Below are 15716 nucleotides of genomic sequence, written 5' to 3'. Positions count from 1 at the left end.
TTCTGCAGGAAAGCATTTTCTGTATTCACTATCCTGACAACAGTCATTTCCTGAGCTCAATTTCATATACTGATTTAGAATTGAATGTTGGCTCAATTTCTCTACAGTTTCATCAAATTCACTGATATTTTTTAGATTTTTATTTCCCTTGATATTAGAGTCACATATTTCTCTCAAGATGAAATCAGAGAGACCCTCATTCATGCATCTTTGTGGACCAGATCCTTCCACCAAAACGCTCAGCTTTGTAGACATCTCCTTCATTTCAAAATTAATCTCTGTCTCTGAAGAAAATAAAGAATGATACAAACAGAAGGAAAGACACAGACATACAGAAGAAATGTAAGTTGGTTCCTCTGATGGCAGAAAGTAAACTGATTTTTATTCTATTTTCCCAGGCAAAAAGGAGTTTTCAAAGATAAATAAGTAGAACCAGTCTTTGGATATGCCATTTGATCATATTTGCAAGGTGGATGATTTTAGAAATATTTTCACAAACAATAACAATGAAACCTCACAATGGACCTGTGCCTCAGGCAGATCAAAGATTCTCATCACACTTCACAAATCAAGTCATGAGTTTAGAATGGAGGAATGACTTGACCAACCTTCCCGCAGCTAGACTACAACTCAAACTTTTTACCTGAGTATGCTTTGAACATAAGATTGGACAGTCTTTCTCCATTGCCCTATCTTTCCTAAAAAGTCACTCATCAATTATTCTTATAATTGTGTAATTCTCAGGTAATGTTACCTTCCAAAAATTCAGTTCTCATAATTTTGGATGCACTATCATGTGGTCATTCTTGGTAAATTTTTTATGCTAAGGAGAGAAACTACTTCACTCTTTAACTCTCATGCAGTAATTTTCAAAGTGGAATATAAATTTTCTTCTTTTCTCTACAGATGCAAAGATATTGTGCCATTTAATGCAAAGATACTAAATAGTCATCTTATTTTATGATCTACTATATATTATATCTCATACTCTATACTGAGTCCATATCCATCTTTCAGGAAATGAACAGCATGAATCAATGTTGGTTTGACAGTCCCAAGTTTAGCACTCCATTCACTACAACAGATAAAAGTCTTTTGGGATAACAGCCCTTATATATCTGCTTTTACTTCACTCACCTGGACAGGCGCTCCTTGGGCTTTTTTCCTCTTGCAGCCATGGTGATTCCCCTTGCAGAAAACAGAAGACAAAATTTTCTCTAGGAACTGGAAGCCCTGGGCATAAGAAAGAAGGAAGGGATCAAGAGAGAAAAATAAAAAATATGGTCCTCTTAACAGAAAGGGAGCATGAAAGTAAGGCCTACAAGATGATTTCTGTTATATTCATTGTTGAGACATTTGCATGAGGTAAGGATCATGGAAACCATTTTCAATCAAAAAACTCCATCTTTATGTATAGTAGGGTAGGCACATTTCACTATCTCCATTAATTAGAAATTAAAGGCACCTGTAAGTGATGGGGTAAGAGATCAGAACTTGGGAGTCAGAAAAACAAATTCATTAGAACCTCAGAGAGATGAGAAGTTGGGTGCCCCTGGGCAAGCTATTTAACTTCTATTTGCCTTAGTTGCCTCAACTGTGAATTAAGGACAATAAGAGTATTAAACTCATTGGGATGTTATAAAATTAATTATAATTATGACATCCTTTACCCAGCAGAGGACATAGAGTAAGTATTTTGAAAGGCTTATTCCCTTCCTTTCCATTCCTATCATCTGGCCTGCAATTTGAGGAAAGGAGGAAGGAAGAATAAAGATAAACTTGCTAGACTAGGCAGAATAAGAGGCTCTGAACTACAGTTTTATATATTTTTAAATTTTTATTTCCATATTGTTTATTTTTGTAATCACATAAAACCACAACCTCAAAAAAAAAAAAAAAAGCTAATAAATACCTGAAAAGTTGTATGCTGTCATCCACATTCTAACTCCAACAGTCCTTTACTGTGGGTATTCTTTGTCATAAGTCCCTCAGAATTGTACTGGATCATTGTATTGCTGAGAATAGCCAAGTCTATCACAATTGATCATTCTATATTTTACTGTTACTCTGCACAATGTTCTCCTGGTTCTTCTTTTTTTTTCACTCTGAATCAGTTCATGTAGGTTTTTCCAGCTCTTTCTGAAACCACCTTATTCATCATTCCTTACAGCATAATAGTATTCTATCACCATAAAATACCACAATTTGTTCAGCCACTTGCCAAATGATAGACATCTTTTCAATTTCCAATTCTTTGCTACCACCAAAAGAGCAGTTACAAATATTTTCCTACAAGTAGGTTCTTTTCTTCTTTTTTTCCTGATCTCTTTGGGGTATAGACCTAGTAGTGGTATTAGTGGATCAAAAGGTGTACATTGTTTTATGTCCCTTTGGAAGTCATTTCAAATTCCTCTCCAGAATGGATGGATCAGTTCACAACTCCACCAGCAATGCATTGTTTCTAAATTTTTCCACATCCCCTCCAACCTTTGTCACTTTACTATCATATTGGCCAATCTGGTAGGGGTGAAGTGGTATCTCAGAGTTCTTTTAATTTACTTCTCTAATCAAGAGGAACTTAGAAAAAATTTTTAAATGATTAATGACAGCTTTAATTTCTTCATCTGAAAACTGCTTATTTATAACCTTTCACCAATTGTGTTATAGGAAAATGTAGATTAAGATTTTAGTTAGCAGAGCACAGACCTGGCAAGAGAACTTGGAATCTTGTCACAGGGAACTTTCACACAATGACTCTGGGTTGGCAGTTGGCTTTGGGAGCAGCTGTCAGGGTGAGCCTGTGTGTGTTTTGGGATCTCAATACTCTGGAGTTTCCTTGGACTTGGATAACAGATCTTTAATCAAGACCAATGAAGTTGTAGGTAGAGAAGTAGATATATCTTGGTGGACACATAGATAATCCCATCTCCCTCACTTCCCATTTCGATTTTACTTTGCTGTGTAACCTGTGTTTCCTGGGAATAGCTGCTACATCTTGAGACAAGCCAAGGACACCTTCGTGACATTCCCTTACCCCTGACAAGTCAGACCTTGCACTAGGCAGTCTGCTAGTAGACTTTAGTGTTTTGAGTCTTCTTAACCATCCCTCTATCCCCTGGCAGTTCTCACTAGACCTGAGTGGTAGTTTGTCCCACTTCCTTTCCCTCCCCATCCTACTTTGTTATTAAAGCCCTTTTATATAGACCTTGTTTGTTTCTCCTCCTTTCCCAGACAAATCTGGCACCGAACTGACAACAAAAACCCACTGAGATATCCCCAGATGATTTTCCTGGTGGTTTCCCTCTCCTCCATTTCCCCATTCCTCTCCTTTATCAAACCACCCTGGAGTTAATCACCTTGGGTTTTGGTATTCTGTTAATTAACCCACAAGATATTTAGTATCAGTTTTACTGTTTATCCTAACAGTTGTCAACTGGGGAATGATTCTTATAAATATGACATAGTTCTCTAGTATTTGAGAAATGAGATCAGAGAAACTTGTTATAAAACAATTTCCCCCAATTTGTTGTTTCTCTTCTAATCTTGGTTACTTTGTTTCTATTTATACAAAAAAGTTTACATTTAATATAATCAAAATTATTTATTTTACATCTTATAATGTTCTCTATCTCTTGTTCGGTTGTTAAGTGTTCCCCTCTCCATAGATCTGACAGGTAAACAATCTGTATAATTCTCATGAAACCCAAGATTTAAATTTTTTTTGAGAAAACATTTCAGGAAAAGAAGCTCAATAACTCCCTGATTCAAGAAAATGAACTGTTCGGAGAAAATGCCATAAAGAAACCTCCACTGCATCAGAAGATCAAGAATGAATTTTGGGATGTAATTGATTGAACTGAAGAGGTTTGAACATTTATTCTAAATGTAAACTCTCATGCCAAAGAGGACTGCTCCCTAATTGGTCAATGTACCTAGCAAACACCAGTACTGCTCTCTCTCCCTTCTAGTTCCCTCTTATCTCTAACTATTGTAGTTTCCTCTTAGAAAATGCAATATTATATGCACCTTTAGCTAGAAGATCTTTAGAGGTATAAGCTGGTTATGTTAAATGATTCATTGGGGAAACTAATCTCCCAAAGTATCACAGAGGGGATTGTGAAGTGTGGATCAAATTTCCTTTGTCTATCAATTAGCAACTTTTAATTTAATCAACCAAAACACCCCTACTTAACAATTTGTTAGCTAACAGGTAAAAGAATTCACAAATCACTTACTTAAAGAGTTCACACCCTCAGAAGCTCAATCAGTCAGGAACTTATGAATCCTTTTGATAAGAGTTTACTCTTCAGAGGATGAGAGGTGTGAATCCCAGAGGCACTGCCCCCCTGAGCAGTGCTAGGCAATTTGGAAACTGTGATTGGCCCCTGAGAAGAGGGGAAGGGACAAAAAGGACTATAAAAGTCCTGATCTTCTTCACCTAGACAGTGGTCTTCAGCTTGAGCTTTGGCTGGTGACCTGCCTCTAGAAGGTCACTTTGGACTTGGACCTCATCTTCAACTTGGACCTTGGCTCTTAGACTGTTTCTTGAGTAAGTAGCTGGTCTTTCATTTCCTGGCTTCTGGAGAGATTAGTTCCAGACAGACCTCCCTTCTTGGAGGAGGCCATGTGGGTTGAACCCTTGTTTAATTCAACACCAAGCCCTCTGGCTGAGGGGTTAACGAGCCCTGCATGGGTTGAGCCAGAGACTAGAGTGCCATTTAGGGTGATAAGCTAGACTTCTTACTTTCTTTCATTTCTCTACTTTCACTCTTTCCACCTTCTTTTTTGTAAATAAAAGCTACTAAAAGTAATTTTGACTTGGGCTGTATTAATTTTAAAATCAGCAACTACAGTATTATCTTAAAATTCTCATATATTTAGTAAAATCCCTTAATTTAGTTCCTTACAAATTCTATGTTCCCTGAATTTACTTAGAATATTGTATATTCTATCTAAATTATGGGCCCCAAATTGACCTATCTTGATATAGGATTTAAGCTATTAGTCTATACCTAATTTTTGCCATTCCATTTTCCAGTTTTCATGGCAGTTTTTGTTAAATAGTGAGATCATATCCCAAAAGCTGGGATCTTTGAGTTTATCAAACACTAGATTGCTGAGGTCATTTACCCCTAATCTATTCCATTGATCTACCCTTCTATTGCTTAACTAGTACCAGATTATTTTCATGATTACTATTTTACAATACAGTTTTTGATCTAGTACTGCTAGGCCACCATCCTTTTCTTTAATTCCCTTGATATTCTTGATCTTTTCTTCTCCCAGGGAAATTTTGTAGTTATTTTTTCTAGTTCTACAAAATAGTTTTCTGGTAGTTTCATTGGTATGGCACTGAATAAGTAAATTAACTTACATAGAATTATTATTTTTATTATCATAGCTTGGCAAACACATGAGCAATTAATGATTTTCTAATTGTTTAGTTCTGAATTGATTTGTGTAAAAAGTTTTATAATGTGTACATATAATTCTTGTGTTGCCTTGGCAAATAGATTCCCAAGTATTTTATATTGTCTTGAGTTATTTCAAATGGCATTTCTCTTTGTAACTCTTGCTGCTGATCTTTGTTGGAAATATATAGAAATGCTTATGACTTATGTGGGCCTCCTGTAACTTTGCTGAAGTTAGTACTTATTTCAACTAATTTTTTAGTTGTCTAGTATTATCTAAGAATACCATCCTATCATCCACAAAGAGTGATAGTTTAGTTTCCTCACTGTTTACTTGAATTTCTTCAATTTCTTTTTCTTCTCTCCTCGCCAAAACTAACATTTCTAGTACAATAGTAGTGATAATATGCATCTTTCCTTCAATCCTGATCTAACTGGGAAGGTTAAACTGATCCCCACTGTAGATGATATTTGCTGGTGGTTTTAGATGCTACTTATTATGTTAAAGAATGGCTCCTTTATTGCTTTGCTTTCTAGTGTTTTTAAGAGGAATAGGTATTGTATATGGTTGAAGGTCTTTTCTCTATCTATTGAGATAATCACATGGTTTCTGTTAGATTATTGATATGGTCAAATATGCTGATAGCTTTCCTAACATTAAACCAGCCTTGCATCCCTGGTATAAATCCCACCTGGTCACAGTGAATAAACCTTATGATGTACAGCCTTAGTCTCTTTACTAGGATTTTATTTAAGATTTTCGCATCAATATTTAGTAAGGAAATTCACCTGTAATGTTCTTTCTCTGTTTTTGCTCTTTCTGGCTTAGCAATCAGTATCATATATGCTTCATAGAAAGAATCTAGTAGGACTCCTTTGCCTATTTTGCCAAGTACTTTAAATAGTACTGGAATTAATTATTCATTAAATGTTGGACAGAATTCATTGTGAATCCATTTGGGTCTGTGGATTTTTTCTTAGGGACCTTGTTGATGGCTTCTTTCATTTCTTTTTCTGAGATGGGCTTATTAAAGTTTTCTATTTTTCTTTTATTCATCTGGGCAATTTATATTTTTATAAATATTCACTCATTCCACCTAGATTGAGAGATTTGTCATATAACAGCTTCTAAAGCTTTACTTTCTTCTTCACTGGAAGCAAATTGTTAAAGAAAAGGGGATATATAAACCCAGATGCTATTTCTCTAGGCTGATGGGCTCTATAATCTGAGCTTGCCAAGCTGGCTCAAGATCCTCAGTTGGTAGATGGATCTAGGCTAAGTGAGAGATGAGGTTGCCTGGATGATCACCAAATGTGCTAGTAATTCCCAGGATTTATGAAGTTCAGCTTAGCCAAGCCTACGCCTCTTTAACAGTGCCCAAGCCAAAGTAATAAGTGAGGGGTTGTATGTATGATCAACAACTCTTCTAGCTCCTTGGTTTGGGGTTGGGTTTAGTGATAAAAGGTTGGTTTGGGCTGGTATTGATTTGTTAAATGGATAATGCTAGTAATCTGACTCTGGTTTGATAAATCTCTTTCCAGATAGCTGTAGATGTTACTAGTCTGGAAGAAGCATAAGTTTTCAGCTGGATTAAACTTTAACGGGATTTATTGCTTATCTTAAGGGTTAGGAACAAGGACTCAGGATAGAGGTTTGGGAATGCTATACTATGGCTAAATGAGTTAAGGTGATCTAAATCTATAGGTAATAGGTTGATAACCGGCTGGAGAATTTTCTCCCTCATACAATTCCTGGTCTGATCTGGCCATGGTGCACACCAAAGGACAGGGAAGGACAATGATGTTCTTGATGTTATTCTCTCTCAGCTCTATTAATATCAGGAGAAATGTACTTCATATGGCACTCAGGTATGGATGCTGGATTTGCAGGTCTATGGCCTACCCACCCATACATCTCCCTCCTCCCAGAATTCCCTTCTCTGATTGAGACCCTGGGTGGTGCAGTCCAAGGGTATTTATAGAGGTGATCCCAACAGTCTCTTGGCCTTGGCTCACACCACCTGGGTAAATTCTAAATTCTTTAACCGATGTTCCTGTCACTCAAGCTATTTCCCATCTTGTCCAAGAAGTTACTTATCACAAAATTCACCCATTTCAATTTTGATACTGGCAATTTGATTCTCTTCTTTCCTTTTTTAAATCGAATTAACCAATGTGCTGAGTATTTTATTTGTTTTTTCAGAAAACAAATTCCTAGACTTGTTTTATTAATCCAATAGTTCTCTTTTAGTTTTATTAATTTCTTCTTTTGTGTTTTTTTTTAAATTTCCAATTTACTCTTTACTGGGAAATTTTTAATTCATTCTTTGCTATATTTTTTTAGTTGCCTTCCCAATTTACTTAGGTTTTTTTCCTATGTTTAACTGATATAAGCATTCTGGGATATAAAATCCTGCCCCCCCCCAAGTACTGCTTTGGCTATATCCCATAACTTTTGATATGTTGTGTCACTGTAATTCCTTTTATGAAATCACTGAAAAGGTTTAATTCATTATTTCTGCTTTTTTGTTTCATTGTGAAGTTTTTATGACCTAGTACATGGCTTATGTACATCCTTATGTTCCATGTGCAGCTAAAAACAAAACATATTCTTTTTTCACTCCATTTAGTTTTCACTAGATAGCTATTAAATAACTTCTAAAATTTCATTTACTTCCTTTACTCCTTCTTGTTTATTTTTTGGTTAGATTTACCTATTTCTGCTTGGGGAAAGTTGACGTTCCCCACTAGTTAATTTTACTGCCAATTTTCTCCTTATTTTCCTGTAGTTTCTACTTTAAAAATCTGAAGGCTACACCAGGTGCATATATGTTAAGTACCAATATTGCCTCACTGTCTATACTATCTTTTTTCGATATGTAATTACCATACTTATCTCTTTTAACCAGATCTATTTTTGCTTTAGCTTTGTACAAGATCATAATTGCTATTCGTGCTTTTCTTATTTTAGTTGAAGTCCAATAGATTCTACTGTACACCCCTACTTTGCTCTTTTTATGTCTACTTGTGTATGTCAAATGTGTTTCTAATAAACAACATATCATAGGCTTCAGATTTTTAATCAACTATATCTGCTTGTTTTATGGCTGTTTATCCCATTTAAAATACCAGTTATGATTACCATCCCTGTATACCCTTCATCTTGTGTTCCTCTTTTAATCCTGCATTTCTCCTTTCACTGTCCCTCCACGTTTCGCTTTTAATTACTCCCCACACTTCCCCTTCCTTAAATTTTCCCTTCCCACACCAACCTTCTTATTCTCCTCCTACTTTTCTATATCTTTTAATTAATCCCCTTGTTCCACCTACCATATAGTATGCCCCTTCCTTCACCACTTATCTTATTCTCCTTCTATTTCTCTATAGAGTAAGATAAGATTCTATGCCCTGATGAGTCTGCCTGTTATTACCTTCCTGAGCAGGTTCTAATGAGAATAAGTTTTACTGATTGGCTATCTCCACCCTCCTCCTCCCCTCCACTGGAATAGTTTTTCTTCCCATGCCTCTTTGTTTGACATAATTTACCCCATTTTACCTCTATCTTCCTTTTTCTCTCAATGCTATCCTTTTTCTCCCTTTGATTGTTTTTTTGTATAACTACCTAATCAGTTTAGTACCAAACCTCTGCCTCTGTATACTTCTAACTTCTATGATAAGGATAACAATTTTAAGACTTACAAATATCATCTTTGCACTAGGAGTATAAATAATTTGACCAAAGTCCTGTAAATTTTCTTTCTTATTTACTTCTTTATACTTTTCTTGAATTTTGTATTTGGACATCAACTTTTTTGTTTTGGTCTGGTCTTTTCATCAGGTATGCTTGGATATCCCTTATTTTCTTAAATAACCATCTTCCACTCTGAAAGAATATAGTTAATCTTGATGGGTGGGTGATTCATGGTTGTAAACCCAGTTTCCATGGCTTCCAGAATATCATATTCCAAGCATTCTGATTCTTTAACGTAGAAACTGCCAGATCCTGTATAAACAACATTGGGTTCCATGATATTTTAATTTTTTTCTTCGGGCTTAGTGCAGGACTTTTTCATTCACCTGAGAGTTCTTTAATAATACTATAATATTCCTGGGTGTTGTAATTTGAGGGTTTATTGTAGGAGATAATCTGTGGATTCTTTCAATTTCTCTGATTCAAGAATATTGAGGCAGTTTTCTTATGTAATTTCTTCTAATATGACAGATATTTTGGGGGGAGGGGTCTTGAAAATCTTAGATTGTCTTTCTTGTATGTATTTTCCAGGTCAGTTGTTTTTTCAGTGAGATATTTCATATTTTCTTCTATTTTTAAATTCTTTTGATTTTATTATCTCATGAAATCATTAGCTTCTAGATGCCCAATTCTGATTTTATATTTATTTTATTTAAAATCCTTATCTTTTGCTTTAGAATCAATAATCTGGCTAGGCCAGTGATAGTGAACCTTTTACAGATGGAGTGCCCCAACTCCTACCCCCAGACCAAGTACCATGCCCATCACCCCCCAAAGACTGTGTGCCATGCCCCTCCCTGCCACTGAGTGTCAGGTATACACCATCCCACCCCCTTACCTCACAGGACAGGGGGGAGTGCTTTCATTGGGGTGCTGGGTGGGTGAAGTGAGGAATGTCCTCAGCAAGTAGAGAGGAGTGTGAGAATGAGATTAAACCTACCCACTCATTTTTAGATTTAATCACCAAAGGTGTAAACACCACCACTTAATTCACAAGTGGAAAAGTATGCAACCCACATATGCGAAAGTGGGTGACAAATCAGAATTGATTGACTGCCCCCTGAGCAGTCCTAAGCAAAGAGTTTGTTGTGATTGGACATGTAAACTAAGAGGAAGGCACAGAAAGTGACACAAAAGCGCTTTTAAAAGGGAGTGACAACTTCCTGTAAATCAGTTCTTGTTCAGTTTCTGGAGCTGAAGCTCGAGTGGATGTTCTGCTCTTCAGCCTGGAACTGGACCTAGAGGAGCTCTGGCTGGGACGTTGGACTTGGTGAGACTGTTCTTAAATCTCTCCTTAGAACTACATGTGGTGAGTGAAAAAGGCTGACTCCTTTAGCTTCCCTGGAGGTACTAGCGGAGGCTCCCTTGATCAGGAGGAGCCCTCATGGCTAAAACCTTTGTTAATTGACTTTTAGGTTCTCTAGCTGGGACCTCTGGAGCCCTGCCAGAGTAAAGCCAGGGACTGAGCACAGAGTCTAGCTCATTAAGCTAGATCTCTCACTCTACCCTCTTTTCATCTCTCTATTTTCACTTTCTCCTATATTTAATAAATAAATTACTAAAAATCATTTAGGAATTGAATCAATTCTTGGCGACCACTTACTTAAATATTTAATCCAACCACAACCATAATCTTTACTCATTATAGGAGGAGGGATGTGGCCCAAGCAATCCACTCCCCTCCAGCTCTGCCACCTGTGAGCTGAACACCTCACCCTCTGTGAGCTTCCTTTGGGCTGCTGGGCAAGGAGAGGGGTGGGGGATGTGATAAGATATCATCAGGCACAGTGAAGAGGGGGAAGGGAACAGCTCCTCCTGAGTCCCTCTGTTTTTTTAGTAACCACCTGTGGGGAGGGAGAGGAAGAGTTCAACCATGTGCCCACAGAGAGTACTCAGTGTGCCATCTTTGGCACTCATGGCATAGGTTCACCATCACTGGCATAGACAATGCGAGTTAAGTACTCTTGCCCAGGGTCACACAGCTAGGAAGTATCTGAGGCCTAATTTGTACCTAGGCCCTCCCATCTCTAGGCCTAGATCTCAATCCAATGAAGTATTTAGCAGGCACTACCCTCCCCCCAATTCTAATTTTTAAAAAATCATTTTCTTCCATGACCCTTAGATCCTCTTTTTCCATTTGGTCCATTTACTTTTCCTGAAATTCTTCTACACTGGATTTTTTAACCACTTTTTTCAGTTAGTCAACTCTACTTTTTATTGAACTCTTTTCTTCATTGGATTTTTGTGCTTCTTTTGCCACTTGAACAATTTTGCTTTTTCAGCTGTTATTTTCTTTTTGTATTATTTTCATTTGTTTTCCCCATTTTTCTTCTACTTCTCTCATTTAATTTTTGAATTCTTTTTTGAACTCTTCCAGCACCTGAGAACCATTCCCATTATCATTTTGAAGTTCTGCATGTGGCTCCTTTTCTATCGCAATCCCCACCTGAATCTGTGCCTTGCTCTTTTTTTATCTCCTTAGACATTTTCTATGCTTAGATGTTTCTTTTGCTGTTTCCTTATTTTCCTAGACTTTTTTTTTTTTCAAATTGACTTCTATCTCAAAGTTGGATCTGTTGTCAGGTTAGAGGGAACATTCTCTTAAACTTCAGTTTTTCCTTGCTAATCCCCTCAGCTGTAGTTCTGGTTTTCTACAAGTTTCATGTCTTCCAAGGTCTGTGATGGTGAATCTATGGCATGAGTGCCAGAAGGCACATAGAGGCCTCATCATGGACACAAGCAGGTTCAGCCCCAGGCTTGGTCATTGCTCATCACCCTACCCCCCACAAGTCCTGCTTTTGTAAGCAAAGAATTGATTCAAGTCCAGACCCTCCTGATTACACTGACCCTAATTAAAATAGCCTCCTGAGAAAATCTAGGGCTGAGCCCCATTAACCAAGCCCTAAGGGAATATGCTCATCAGATCTTCCATAATCCTTCTAAGAAGGATGGAGAGGAAATTACACACCCAGCCCAAATGGAGGGATCAAACCAGATAACACCTCAATGGGAGGGTCTCCATCAAGCTATCCTACCCACCCCCACTGCAGTAAAACTGGAAGGGTAAAATACATAGATTCATGTCTCTCACATTAAACCCTTTGTCCTCCTAGAAATAGGTGATAGAAGAGGAGGTGGGGACACTTATTCCTGTGAGCATGTGGAAAACCTCAAATATTTCTTTCATAACAGAAAAAAACAGCTGCAGGACACTTTGGAATAAGCTGTCCCCTCCTCCTCTCTCTTTATTATCATAATCCCTCCTATTGATACATGTTGTTTTAACTCTTAACTCCCTGATCCCATGACTTTCCCTTTCCTCACATTCTGGGTCTTCTCCTAGGTTCTGAACCATGCAGACCCAGCTACCTAGGCAGATTATTCTCTAATTCAATTGGGGAAAGCAGTAGCTAAAGCATGTCCCTCAGTCTGTTGGGTATGCAAGAAAAACTCACAAAGCAAGAAAATCTCCAGCCACTCAGTGCCTCAAAAGCCTACCAAATGCCTTAGGCTTCCAGAAAATTCACATCCATTCTGGTTCTAGAAGCAGCCTCTCACTTTTACTGAATATCCTTAGGCCCACCACATGGGGATGATGCTCATTCAGGATGGATGGATTAATCAAGATCCCTTCTAGTAGAAGTGTTTTGATAAAGTTTGGGTCACTGACCCTTTTCCTTTTAATATGACTTATGCACTGTGTAGAAATCACACTGGGAACTCTGTCACCTCCAGAAGGGAATGACAATGTATTCCTCTAAATATACATATTGGTATCCTAATGTAACATTGGTGGCCATGCCTCTGCATGTAGACAGGGGGTGGGCATTGGCACAAATTTTCAGGGTTGGGTGAGGCATGGCTCAGGGTCCCTAAAAAGTTCCAAAAGGTTCCCCATCACTCTTCTAGGTGGTATCATGGCCTGTGGGATGGATGCTCAGAAAGTTGCTGATTTAGTCTCCTCAACAGACTGCTGATGGCTTGCAGGGCTCAGAGAACTGGGAGCTACTTTGCCCTGGGGCTAGTGGCATCACCACAGGCTTGAACTGGTCAAGTGATGTTGGGGCCTCACTACAGCCTTGTGCCAGGCCTTTGTATTTGAAGAAGTGGGCAAGGGATGCTCTAATAATGTAGGCTTAAGAAGGGTCCCTGCACCTCAAAGTTGGCTTGTGCCCAGGTTCGGAACCTGGAGTAGTAGATGGGGGATGGATTGTCTGCACTCTTCTGTGCAGTTTTACTTCTAGTTCCCTCTTATCCTCCAAAATAGATCTTTTCTGCCTAACTTTCAAGTTTTTTTCCTCAGGAGAGACACCTCACTCTTATCCAGGTTCATTCTACAACTTGTTGTTTAAAATCACATTTTAAGGTTGCTTTGAGATTCTTAGGCTGGTTCTAGTTTTTGCTGCTGCCTTCTTGGTTTTCCCTCCCCATTAATACTTCTTAAAAAGAAATCCTTTCTAAAGGCAAGCCTCCTTGGCAGGTAGAGGGTTCCCTGAATAAAAGCTGTCTAGGTATAAACAGAGATCTTGTACGCAAAATTCAGGTCTAATTAGAGACTGGACTAGATGACTTCTGAGTTTTAGCTTCAGGAATATAAATGTGTAACACGGGTTTAAGTTTCTACCTGAAGCTACCTCTAAAAGAGAGGAGAAACAATTTTAGGAGCAACAAAGGAAAGTACCAGCTTCCCATAACATAATTCAAAGGCTTTTTAAAATTAAAAGTAATCAGGAGAACCCTGGGCAGAGATAAGCATTTTTGCTTTTTTAATCAATGACAAAAGCTCAAAATCCTGTACATTTGGCATGGAATGAACATATTCCCTTAATGGCAGATTCAGATTTAAAGGGAAATGATTCTTACCAGCAGAGAGTAGATTCTGCACATTCTCCAGCATGACTTCCTTGTACAGCTCTTTCTGAGAATGGTCCAATAGGCACCACTCCTCCTGGGTGAAGTCCACAGCAACATCCTTGAATGTTACTGACCCCTAAACCAGCAAAATTCATGAGATTTACACCTGAATCTTTAAAATTCATCTTTTCCAACCCTCCTCAACTCATAGGAGGAAACTGAGGCACACAAGGGATTTACCCCAAACTCCTAACCTTGAAAAGTATCAGAGCCAGCACTGGAGACCACTCATTCAGAGCCCAATAGAATACTGACAAAGGCATTTTGTGACTTAAGTGCGAATCATGTTGTCAAGAGTAAAACCTGGAGAAGCATCTTACTCTGAAAATGCTTTTCCCTATGGAATCAGGAAGATGATAAGTACTCTCTCAGTAAGAAGGGACATTCTGTGGAGGAGAAAGAGAGAAGGTGATCTGACCTCCTAATTGATCTGGTAAGAACTTTTTTTTTAAAGAGTTTCTGAGAAGCTAGCAGATACTATGCATTCGGGGGAGGGGGGGTGTATATTACCAGTGATTAATGAGGAGAAAATAAAGAAAAAGGAATTCTCTATTTAATTTCCTAGAAGGCTGAAATACTCTTATTTAGATGAAAGCATAAAGAGGATTCCATAGAGTTATATGACATCAGACTCTGATTCTAGCTAAGTGAAGCAGCACAATCTCATGTTATATTGAGTTTGAGGAACCATTTGCATAAGGAAAAATGTCTACCTACTTTCCCAGCATCCACCACAGCCTGGCATTCCCTGACTACAGCTTAATGGCCATCATCAGCATTGGCTAAGTGTCTGGCATCCTCTTAAATTTCTCTAGTTCTCCTTAGTTGTCAGGGTGCCATGCCAGTATGGAGAGTAATTGTAGTAAGGAAATTACAATATGGATTAAGATATTAGTTAAAGATATTTGATAAAGAGATCTCTGAGGATACAAGCCAGGTAGAGAGCAGTGCATGAGACCAGAACTTGGAAGAAAGAACACAGGAAAAAGTTCTGGCAGTTGGTGAGTTCCTCTGACTGGGACACTTATTGACTGGACTTCAGCTGGTGAGCTTCCCCCCTCTCTGACTGAGTCACTAACTGTATTTCGGTTGATGAGCTTGCTCTCCATCTCTGGCTGAGTCTTTTAAATCACTGGATTTCAGTTAATGAGCTTGCTCTCACTCTCTGGCTGCTGCTGGAGACAGACATCTTACTCTATGTTAATGAAAAGGAAGAGAGACCTCTGAATCCTATCTGCTTCTACTTTCCTGACTAAGAGAAGTCATATCTCAGAAGAAACCAATAGATCTGCTTTCCTAAATAACAGTTTTGAAGAAGTAGGAAGATTATTGTTCTGGTCTCAGGGCCAAATTGTCAATTAGCAGCTGCCATCTTCACTGACTGAATCTTGGAGACATCTTTATTAAACAAAGTTAACTGAATAAGGATTTAGGTAGATTTATAGTCCGATAGTGTTTGGGTGTTTTTAAAAGTGTTGGTGTAGTTTTAGTGTAGCCAGAAGAACAGAAGACTCCACCATGAGGTGGATGTAGCCAGCGGGTGGAGATAGTTCCCTGTTAAAGGTTTTCCTTGTTATTAATCCTTATTTCATATTGTTAAACATAAAATAAATAGCATATATATATATATATATATATAT

At 38.0% G+C, this 15716-nt stretch overlaps 1 long non-coding RNA gene across 1 annotated transcript; it reads right to left on the bottom strand.

Moving 5' to 3' along the window:
• Window positions 1-156: 156 nt before the first annotated feature.
• On the bottom strand, window positions 157-14054 carry LOC123239792. Its single transcript, XR_006505742.1, has 3 exons — window positions 14026-14054; window positions 1138-1233; window positions 157-284 (listed from the first exon to the last, which is right to left on the bottom strand). It is a non-coding gene; the product is annotated as an uncharacterized LOC123239792 (long non-coding RNA).
• Between the last annotated feature and the right edge of the window lie 1662 nt (window positions 14055-15716).

This window comes from Gracilinanus agilis, chromosome 3 (assembly GCF_016433145.1).
Source record: "Gracilinanus agilis isolate LMUSP501 chromosome 3, AgileGrace, whole genome shotgun sequence".
In the NCBI taxonomy this organism is placed as follows: Eukaryota; Metazoa; Chordata; class Mammalia; order Didelphimorphia; family Didelphidae; genus Gracilinanus; species Gracilinanus agilis.
Note: the sequence above shows the minus strand (reverse complement) of the source record. Positions and strands in the feature narration are given on the sequence as shown.